We start from the raw sequence: 11,694 nt of genomic DNA on the forward strand, positions 1-11,694 counted from the left end.
ACACACACACACACACACACACACACACACACACACACACACACACACACACACACACACACACACACACACACACACACACACACACACACACACACACACACACACACACACACACACACACACACACACACACACACACACACACACACACTGACAAACACACACTCAGGTGAGCATGTGTTGTGGTTGGGGGGGGCCATGTTTCAGTATTTTCTTAGCCTGGTCAGACAGGAAGACCACACTGAGCAGGAATCAGGGGTGTTTCCTCTAACTGCTCCCTGGGGTCTACAGAGTCAACACACACACACACTCGCTCCTTCACACACGCTGTCATTTGATATCACTTTTAGTCATTTTATCTCTTAATTAGTGTGTGTTTGTGTAAGTGTCAATGTGTATAAGAAAGAACGCACATTTGTCAGAGAAATCTCACTTTTTTTCACCTTTTCATCATCCTTCAATCACCCATACGTCCGGCTTTAATCTGGAATGAAAGGATAAGAAAGATGCCGTTTTTTGCTAATGTATATTTTGACAGAGCTTTGCAGAAACATTGTTAAAGAGCTGCACGATTTTAGTTTAGGGAAGTTGTTGAGAAAGTAATAAGAAGAAAGCCTGTAGTCTGAGCTCTAAATCTGCAGCCTCTTGCCTCACAGATCTTATTCCAACATGGCAGTCATTTTCTTCTTTAACACAAAGCACTCGTATTTCAGTTTTTTTTCTGTGCACAACTAAAAGCACAATTCCAAAAAGACCACTTATGAACTGATTTTGGGAAGGACACATGATCCACACAACTGTTACAATATTAACATTTGATGGAAGGGTGCAGCCATAAAAACGTTGATTCTTTGGTTTGAGTATTGTGTAAACCTCTTATTGCTTCAATGCAGACTTTGAACTGCTCATATACACCCAGTCACAGTGTGGATGGTGAGGATTTAACAACTTTAAGGGGAAATTAAAAGAGAATATGAATGTTAAGGGGTTAAACAGCCTCATGCTGGAATGTAGACTCTTTCTTACTTTGATGATATGGCTTTTTTTTATAATGGTGTGATGCACAGTGATGATTTCCCTCACAGACCTGTAGATGACGTGGCTGGGGCAGACTCCTCAGATGCTGTCTGCTTCTCGTGGCGCAAACCAATTTCTAAAAGGGAACGGGAAAAAAAAAAAAAAGTATAATGACAAGCCCAAGCAACCAAAGTAAATGAAGAGCTGGCAGCGTTTGCATTTCCCTGCATCTGCCCGCCCATTGTGGAGAACAGTCAGTGTTTAGGGAGGGAAGACTCCAGCTTAGAATAACATGACATTAAACTTACAATTCGGAGTATCATTGTTTCCTATTTTATGTTCATGTGTCATTGTTTAAACTTTCTGCTAACTTATATGTGTGTCTTCATTTTGTCTTTATCGTCTTTTAATATATACTTCACTACGTTCTCTGATAGAAACCATGACGTCTCACTCTCACATTTAAGATACCTTCCTAAACGTTCCTAACTGTTTTAAAGGAAATGTGTTTTCTGCTCTTTGCATAAACCTATTCTTCTCTTTTTTCTTTCTAGCCAGATGTGTTTCTCCTCTGGATCTCCCCCTGTGTAGGCCCCCATGATTCATTTTCCACAGACATCTGAAAAGGTCCAAACCTCTCCCCTCCCCCACGCCTTTTTTCCTCTTCCCTTTCTCTCTTTTCCTGAGCTCAGACTCCCACTGCTGGATTGTCTCAGCCTGCAGTGTCAGAAACAGTGGAACCAAAACTCAGCACAGGGAAGGAATGAAGCTTATGTGGAATATCTTTAGCCAAAGGGTTGCTGTTTATCTTGTTCTGCCACCCTGGTGGTCAGAGGGGGGAGGTGGGATGAGTCTGCCCAGGTGTTTCAGGGTGGATCAGTGGATGACAACCTTTGGGAGGTAAACACACCTCCAGTATAAGGGGAAGGGATAACGAGGAGGACTTTTCTTATGGCCTGCATTACTTTCACTGATCAAAGTTGAGAGGAAGAAACCTGCATGAGCTTGCAGCCACTCCTCTTCCTCCTCCTTGGTTCCTTTTGCCGCCCCGCCACATTCCCACCCTTCCCGACTCCTCCCTGTCCCACCCAGACACCCTCTTTGCTCCCTGGTTACTCAACTCCCACCTCTTTTCTAAGCTTTTCCTACGACTTTCCAAGGGGGTTTATGCTTTTTTGTAATTGGTCGAGGGATATCGTGACTGGAATCTGATCTCAGTTTTCATCACTGTTGCTAATGCACTCAGCAACATATTATATTATATTTGGAATATTTGTCACTTCTTGAGGGATGGGAAAATGTATCATATCTGTTAATTAAATATTAAGGACAAAGTTAGCTTAGCTTAGCATAAGGCCCAGATTCGGGGGACAGATACACTTACACGTTCAACAGACAAAAACAACATTTGTCTCGTGTAAAAATTATAAGTTGTAGTTTGACTATGCTGGACTATTTCTTGGCCGAGAGATGTTAATAATGAGCTTTCCAGATGCTGGTTGGTTTATTTACATAACCTCGAACTGAGACAAACTAACTTTTCCGCTTAGTTTCTTATCTTTCCACTGACCTGAACTAAGCTAAGTTAAGATAAGCTAAGGTAAGCTAAGCTAACTGAATGGCTGTTGGGCATAGAGTTGTATGGTCAATTGAAAGGAAATAGTAATGTTTCATAGCATTATCCCTTTAAATGTGCCATGTTTTATGAAATTGGTAGTTAACAGGAGTAGAGCTTTATTCGTACCAATTTCTATGTAAATATATAACCAAAATACTGCTGAACTTATGACTTGCATAGTAAAGGTTGAACTGTCATTGTACAGAAGGGAAAACAGATGTGTTCCACACACACCTGTGTGCTGTGAGGTGAAGTGTGTGCAGGGAGTTTGTGAGTGAGCCAGCCATACCTCGTCTTTACAGGCACGTGGCCTGTGATTGCATGTTAAGAACATCTCCCCATTTCAACAGCAATAAACTGTAAATTGAAAGGTGGGCCACAGAGAGGATAAACCTACAATTACCTGCAGTCTGCATCTATATTACCTCAGTCTCACACACACTCTGATGGGGACACACACAGTCCCTTTTTCTCTTAAGTGTGTAGAGTTGGACGTTTTTTGCACATTTTACAATGATGTCTTTCCCAGATTAGCACCAAGATACCAAAAGAATGTGGGGTTTTATTCTTAAATTGATGTCGATTTCTGTCCTGGCATAAGCCAATGAAGGGTGGATGTCAACCTGGATAAAAGTCAGGAACCGCAAGAAACAAAGATAACCTGCATCCTTAAGTAGTTTGTCAAAGGTTGAACTGCTTAAATCAAACTTTCTTCACATTTTGTAAAGGTTGTTCAACAATCTCCTCCAATATGCAGTGACCTTATAGTGGCTCTGATTATTCAGCAGCCATTCCTTTATTTGGGGTAAACAGGAAGTTCCCCTTTAAGGGCAGCCTGATCCTTGTGATAAAGTCTGACTGCAAGCAGAAACAATACAAAGACAGGAGTGATTTGGAAACGCAATACGTTTGGGCAAATGCAATCCTCTTCTATAATACTCATGCATTACATTGAAGTACTGCTATTACACAGAGACTGTGTTAATTTTGTCTTATATTAAAGTGTACTTAATGCTGTTTGGTATAGCGTCAAATAGGTAATGAAAACTAAATTGCATGATGCAAAGAATCTCATCAGCCACAGTGCAAACAGCAGATAAAGGGGTTGGAAAGTTAATGACTGTTTAGTTAGAGCATACTTACTGTATGCATGGTTAGAGTTTTCTACCAGCACACATCCTGACATGAACCCGGAGTCCTATCATCTCATCCAGAGACTACATCGGACGAAACCTCCTGCCACGTTGTCTCTCCTGTTCTCCCCTCCCTGTCTCACTCCCTCTTCTCTCAGTCTCTCAGTCTCTTCCTCATTCCCCGCTCTACTTTTCTCACTGTAATTCTTTCATTTATTTGACCAAAGTCTGCCTCTGTTTTTTCACTGTCTCTTTCTGTAGGCTCTCTCATGACACCTTTCTTTCTTTCTTTCTTTCTTTCTTTCTTTCTTTCTTTCTTTCATTCTTTCTTTCTTTCTTTCTTCCTTCCTTCCTCTCTTTCATATGATGTGGTTTTTGCAGGGATGAAGACAGGGTCATTCCAGTTAATTTACTTCCTGTGCTCTTTGCCGTTTAAATGCCAGCTTGGTGGCCACGCAGCATTGCATTATGGGTGCAGCGATGGTTCAGCTGCAGCGTCTTTTTTTTCACCATACTGCACTCTCTCATTTTGTCAAGACTCTCAGACAGTCACATAGTTTGATCCCATAAACACACTGCATGGTGCATGTTAGATTAAAGCAGGATCGACGTGGTAAAAACGTCTATATTAGTATGGTCATCAATCAGTTGTTTTATTGATCAGATCCAGAAAACAAAGGTTATTAACAAACTGCAGTACACTTTTGTTTTTTTCTTAGTGAGTATTTTATTTTTTTCTCTGTGAAGTATTCCTTCTATTGTTTCATTTGCAAGAGGAATTGTAATGTGTTTATTTATTTGTTTGGAACAATGGCAGCATGCAATTAACTTCACAATATTCCCTGGCTTAATAAATTGAACATTTGAATGCAACCTTGGTTTCGTGCTGGTTTTGTTTCTTGTTAAACATTGAATCCACAAAAGAAGACTTAACCACCCCATCCTCTTTTTTCCAGTTGATATCATTTCACTTTGTCTCAAAAAAGCAAATCAAATGAACAGCTTTCTTTCTGTCAATCCCCCCTAATGTATCAACTGGCTATTTTTTGCTAGTATTGTACATTATTTGATATACAAGTCGACAATGGTGGCGACATCAGAGCACCTGAAGGCCAGACAGAGCTACAGAGTAGCTTCATACATACAGTACAGACAGAACCTGTATTTCCTGAATTAAAAACTGGCGCACCATGTTAATGATGCAAATAAATAGACCTTTTCCAACTTATTAAGTACATTCAAACGCTTCAAATGATACAGATAATAAACTAGTGTATCCCAGCCTCTGTTGTCTAGACTGAAGTCTCTCACTAAAGCTCCAGAGGGCTACAGTGGTCTAAACTGTACTTCTTCTTACCTGCTCATTACCACATTTAAAGATATTTTGGAGAATCACACCAGTGCTTTGCCTCAAACGCCTCTGGCAACAAAGTGGAAGACGTGAAGTGTCTGAACGCCTCCCACAATCCTTTCTAGGGACCGCCCCGACCATCTGAAGGCAAAAAAAAGACAGAGGAAAAATTAACTGCTTCTCCTAAAATAAAAGGCAGATAGAAAACAAGAAAGATAAAACAAATAATATCAAACATTCTAAGATACATCGGACTGTTTTAACGTCTACATTTCAAAACTTTTCTCTCAAATTGCCATCTAATAGAAATGTGTTGCATATCAAAAAAAGCATTGTGTCAAACGTCTGTATTTAAGTTAACTGCTTAAACTGTGTATCATAGTTTTCTCTTTAGCTTGTTTCTGTTTCTGTCAGACAAATACTTTTTTTCCTCGCTTAACTCCTTGGAATACTTCTAGTGTCCTTCTGTCTCTTCATGAGTGAGAGAGCAGCATCCTCTTCTGGTTAAAATGTTCAATAAACAGGACACTCCTTTTGTTGGGATTTCTAACCCCCTTTCTTCCTCTACAGTTTGCCACAGGGGAAACTGTAACGCAACTGTAATCTGTACAGATAATATGGTGCATATAATGGCTTTGTAGCATTCATGGAATACATTTTGTATGCATATTTCTTACATGAATTCTACAATCAAGCTGCTGTATGAAGCATTGTCATAGTGTTTGATCCCCATCTCCACAAATTAACTGTGAAAAGCCATTTCACATTATCCACTGGAGGGTGCCACTGCATCACATACTTTACAATAAACTACTGTATTTTTCTTCCATCAAAGTTTAAAATACCCAATACAACCACGGTCTGATCTGCTGATGTCTATATCCCTACCGGAGCAGCCAGGTATTGTGTATCTTGCTCAAGAATATCACAGATTTATTCTGGCAATTCAATGATAGCACTTCACTTATTTCACAACCAACCTGCTGTGTTCACATAACCCATTTTTTCTCATCTCCTATGAGATCCTCTTAAGCCTAATCTGCTCCGGGCAGCAGAGTAAAGTCATTTTATTCAAAGGAAAGCACAAACAAATCTCTGCATCAGTGCTCGATTCATCTTGTTTCTCACCTTCAACTCAAACGACCCAAGCATATAAAAATCCTTCAATGTATTAAATTAAAATAATTATATTGGAGAAAATTGTGCAGATTCCACATGTTGGGTTTGTCTCAAACCACTGACTGATCTGCTGACCATGGCACACATTTCTCCATCACTGGCATGATGTTGAAATACAAGATGTATTATTTTCGTATTATTTTCTCTGAGGCTGTTTGCAATCACATCAAAAATATTTATCGGAAACCGTTGTGAACTTCTGACCATCTGAAGAAATAAATATAACTTCTGAGTGCAGGGTGACCTGGCTGTCTGTCAGCATAATCATTTTTTTGATTTTCTCCCGCGGCTATGTATTTCTCTGAAGATGCAGAATGACAGACGGGTTGCCAAAACTGTCAGGCCTCGTTTATGAGTACAATATAGCAGTCATAAATCATTTTCTGTTTTTGTCTGTCGGACAAAAATGAAAAGCATGTATAAAGCAGGTTGAGATGGATCACATGATGCTGTTGGGATGTACTTAATGTAACACAAGTTAAAGTTAAGTCAGTAAGTGAAAAATAAGTACCAGATGCTTTGGCTAGGTAAAAGTAGCAACACCTCATACTCCATTGCATGTCACAGGGTGAAACAATTACACTGCAGCCTCACGTCCTGCAGTTTTGCTTCATTTCTGTTGCAGTAAACCACGCCAACAATCAGCACCACACATTTAATTGAAAGTAAACTCTTCATTTGCTTGTAACCTGACAATAATTTGTTTATTTAATATATATTAAATACTGCAAGGAGCCAATTGGGACAAATTGGGCCAAACCACTTGCTTGCAACTGAAAAGGGGAGATTCAGTTAATCATAATAACCCCTTGTTTTCCAGTTGGTTTGGCTTGGTTTATTTGAGGTGTTTTATACGCCTAGTTATTAGAGATTCTTGGTTTATATTTTTTGGGGGGGATTTCTGGGTTAAACACAGTTTCTTTAAATAACTCCCGTGTCGTTTGGCCTTACTGCTTGGTCCCTAACAACAAAATGTCAATTGATTGTGGCGAGACAATCCGGAACAATGTCACATTTAAGTTGCTGGTATGTTGTCAGGCTTGACACAGTTTTGGTTCACTTTCACAGCTTAAGTGTCATTTTCAGATGCAGAAGGCAGCTGTTCAACATCACCAATTCAGCTAAATTGAATTAAATGTACAGTAAAGCATTTGGCAGCCGAAGACACAGGAGTAGATGCAGACCAAACACAAGCTAAAAGTAAGCTGAATTGGTAATAAACAACTAAAACTAATATGTCAACATGGTGTTCACACTACCTTCACACATGTTGGCCTTGTGATTTTCTCAAGTTTGAAATATTTCTGTATATGTTTTATAAACTCTATGACATGGATATTATGAAATAATACTGCAGGGCCATGTTGCTTTTAGACATCTTACTGAAGCTCTCCTTTCCTTTCACAACACTGTGCCTTTTACCTGAGTTGCTCCATATTTGTCTTGGTTTCCATTCCAACAGTGTGACATTGACTGACACCGCTTTAATGACATCTTTGCTGAAGCAGTGCTCCAGCGGGTTCTCTCAGAACATATCACTATTGCTAAGCTTTTTTATATTAGGTGCAATACTCTCACCTCATATCACACTAAAACCGCCAAGAATTCTTCTGTTCTCATTCATAACACTCCGTTCGATGTCTCACTATGGGATGGATGCGCCTCATCGCGGAGCAAACAGAAGCATCAATCTCATTACGCCAATCCTGATTGGCTGGTGATCTTGACGTCAGCGTCAGGGAATCCACCCACCCTATAAGTAACACCTCTTCTCGCTTCAGAGCACATCTCCATGCATCAGTAGCCAGGCTAGCTTAACAGTCCACAGACTGAACCCAAAACTAACTTTCGGTCGACGGGCGCTCGCCGGCTACTTTTCTGCATCGCAAGAAGACTGTTAATACTAACACACCAGTTAGTATTGCAATCTACCTCGCCGTTTCTTTCTTCGGAAATAAAGGTAAGGTTTTGATTTTTCAAGCTGGTAACACACCTGTTGCTAGCTCGCCTTCCCTCACTACCGACACCATGGTAGCGAGGACGTTTTTTCTTTTTCTCTCTCACACCAGAGGAGAAGAGGATAAAAAGGTATTAACACACCAGTTAATATTCTTTGAGAATAAAAATCTACACCGTCTGAGTTCCTCTTGTCCGACTCGGATGAGCAAGAAGATGATATCTTCGTGTCGTCAGCTCAAGCTGCAAAGCCGGGAGCGATGGCTGCTCTCCCGGGCGATAGCGCACCAGCTTCGCCCTCCCTGTCTGAGCATGGACCTGCAGGCCGTGTGTCAACGCGCCGCGTCCAGGCTGGACATCCCATGGCCTGAAATGGCAAAGGAGACCTCCAGGTCTCGCTACGAGGGGAAGACTTTGCCCCAAGCAGCGAGGACAAAGAGGCAGCTCCTTCCAGTCTTCCCGGAGATTCTGGACGAGGTGTCGGTCTCGTGGAGAGACCGCCCCTTCAGTAATAAGGCCCCAATCCAGGGTGCCTCCTCCCTGGACTGTGACGGTATGGAGAGGCTCGGCCTGCTCCGCATACCGCCCATGGAACCGCTGGTGGCAGCCCACCTCCAACCGAGGCTGGCTCTGACACCGAGCAGGAACCCCACGCTACCGGTGAAGGCAGACCGATTCCAGTCAGCGATGACGGAACGGGCCTATAAAGCCGCAGCGTTGTCCGCCAGGGCACTCAACATATCCTCACTGCTGACCACCTACCAGGCGGAGCTCTGCGAGGACCTGTCGAGCAAACCTGGGCCGGCCGTGTGGGACGAGATCGCAGCGATCACGGACATTTGCCTCCGTGTGCAGCGCTGTGCAGTCCAGGCCACGGGCAAAGTCATGGGCATAATGGTGGTACAGGAGAGAGCCAGGTGGCTCAACCTGACCAACCTCCCAGACCGGGAAAAGGAGGATGTTCTCGACATGCCTATCGTTCCCGAGGGTATTTTCGGCTCCGCTCTAGTCTCGATGCAGCGGAGATGTGAGTCGAAAAAGAAGGAAGACGAGGCCCTCCACCTCTGTCTCCCCCGAAGGGTCCAGCCGCTACCTGCAACGGTCTCGCGGCAGTCCTTTGCCCAAGTGGCCTCACGTCCTGCCCGGTTCAAGATACCGAGGCAGCAGAGGCCACAGCCCGCCCCGAGTCCCCAGCCCAGGCAGGAGACGAGGACGAGCTGGCAGAGAAAATCTCCGGTTCCGGCAGCAGCCGTTCAGGCACAGCCGACCCAGATTTTCAGCCACCAGACGAGGAAGAAGAAGCGGGCGGCCTGACAGCCTCCTCTCCTCTCTTCGGTGACAGAGCTGGAAGTTCCCTGTTCCCCAGCTCCAGATGTGTTTTCGGGGTGCCACCATGCCCCCATCTTCCCGCCGCCTCGAGTGATGCCGGAACGCCATCCTCAAGTTCGCGCCAGAAGGGAAACGGACTTAGTACCAGAGACAGCGAGTTCTGCTATCTGCCTAAGTCACAAAAACACCTGTCACAAATACCATTGTTTTCGAATAAACCATTTTTCACTGTCGCATCCAGGCTTCAAGCCGAGGGCGCAGTACAAAAAAATGAAAAGAAAAACAATGAAAACAATAAACAGTCTGTCACCTGTCCCTGTTTTGAGAGCAGCTACGGCCTCTCTCAAAAGGCGGATAATAGACGGGTCTGTGAAGGCACCACCGCCACGCGCATGCGCAGTGCCGGCTGGGGCTGTGAAGACACCACCGCCACGCGCATGCGCAGTGTCGGCTGGGGTTGTCAACCTGGGGTACCACCGTGTTCAGACACTAGAGGGCCCCATAACACAACAAATAGAGACTCAGAGGGAAAGAGACGTGACATCTCCGCTCGCTTTAAGGAGCGAAAGGTGGAAGATGCTCACAGCTTCTGCTTGGGTTTTCAAGACAGTAACACGGAGCTACAGGCTCCAATTCACTGTCACCCCCCCTCGTTTCTCGGGCATTCTGTATTCACAAGCCCGGGGAGAGTCAGCCCATATTCTGGAGCGAGAGATTCTCTCGCTACTAGAAAAGAAGGCTATATCTATAATACCCGCCGAACAGAGTCAGAGCGGCTTTTATTCCAAGTATTTCCTTGTTTCCAAACGGGGAAGGAACGGAATTCGGCCTAGATTTGAGAGCTCTGAACAAAAATCTCAAAAGATACAAATTCAGAATGCTCACTCACACATCTCTGCTACGTCCCGTGCGACAAAACGACTGGTTCACATCAGTCGATCTGAAAGATGCGTATTTCCACATCCCAGTATATTACCCACACAGGGAATATCTGAGGTTCGCCTTTCAGGGTGTCTGTTACGAGTACAGAGTACTTCCCTTCGGTCTGTCTCTCAGTCCAAGAGTGTTTGTACGATGTACGGAAGCCGCGATAGCCCCGTTAAGACAACAGGGTATTCGCCTGGCAACCTACCTGGACGACTGGCTGCTTCTCGCAGTCGGAACAGGAGGCTATTATGCAGACAAATGTCCTCGTAAAACACCTGCTCGACCTGGGTTTCATAATAAACACAGAAAAGAGTATGTTGTCCCCAGTCCAGACTGTACTCTTCCTGGGTCTACACCTGAACTCGGTGCCCTTTACAGCCTGCATGTCAGCAGAAAGAGTGAAAGCTTTCAGAGCTTGTCTCGCTCATATAAATGAAATATGAAATATCATGAAATATGTTCTCTTCAGATCATGTCTGTGGTTACTGGGGCTCATGGCGTCAGCCATCCTGGTGGTATGACTGGCACGCTTACACATGAGGGAGTTTCAACGCTGGGTAGCCGCCCTCAGACTAAACCCCGCGCGTCATGGCGCGCGGAGAGTGATGGTCACTGTGTCACTGGCTGCACCCGACTTTTATAGTACGGGGCGTGCCTATGGGTGCTGTCCTATCGCGGAAGGTGGTCACCACCGACGCATGTCTGACGGGCTGGGGAGGTATTTACGAAGGTCTACTGGTGAGGGGTCTCTGGAGCAGAGACCTCCAACGGTCGCACATAAATTACCTGGAGCTTTTAGCGGTGTTCCTCACCCTGAAACGCTTTCTGCCTTTTCTCAGAGGACATCATGTCCTCGTGAGGACAGACAATACGACCACAATATCGTATATAAACCGTCAAGGGGGTTTGCGTTCTCTCCAGTTACACATGCTGGCACGCAAACTGATCTTGGAGCTGCGGACGTCTTCTCTCTCTGAGAGCGACGCACGTACCAGGAGTGATGAACCTCGGGGCAGACCTGCTGTCCAGAGGTGTACCACTATATGCAGACTGGACCCTACATCCAATGGTTGTGAGTCAGCTGTGCGTGCGTTAAGGCTGAGCCGTGTTAGATCTGTTTGCATCAAAGAAAATGCTCATTGTCAGCTGTTCTTTTCAATGCGCGATCTAAACGCACCGTT

At 44.1% G+C, this 11,694-nt stretch overlaps 1 long non-coding RNA gene across 2 annotated transcripts; it reads right to left on the reverse strand.

The window, feature by feature from the left end:
- Positions 1 to 415: 415 nt before the first annotated feature.
- On the reverse strand, positions 416 to 10,587 carry LOC307022640. 2 transcript variants are annotated; one of them, XR_013803462.1, is made up of 4 exons: positions 10,476 to 10,587; positions 5,129 to 5,263; positions 1,091 to 1,156; positions 416 to 487 (listed from the first exon to the last, which is right to left on the reverse strand). It is a non-coding gene; the product is annotated as an uncharacterized lncRNA (long non-coding RNA). The 2 variants fall into 2 exon arrangements; XR_013803463.1 differs by having other exon boundaries at positions 459 to 487; positions 1,030 to 1,156.
- Positions 10,588 to 11,694: the final 1,107 nt, after the last annotated feature.

This window comes from Notothenia rossii (genome assembly GCF_949606895.1).
Source record: "Notothenia rossii genome assembly, chromosome: 10".
Classification (NCBI taxonomy): domain Eukaryota; kingdom Metazoa; phylum Chordata; class Actinopteri; order Perciformes; family Nototheniidae; genus Notothenia; species Notothenia rossii.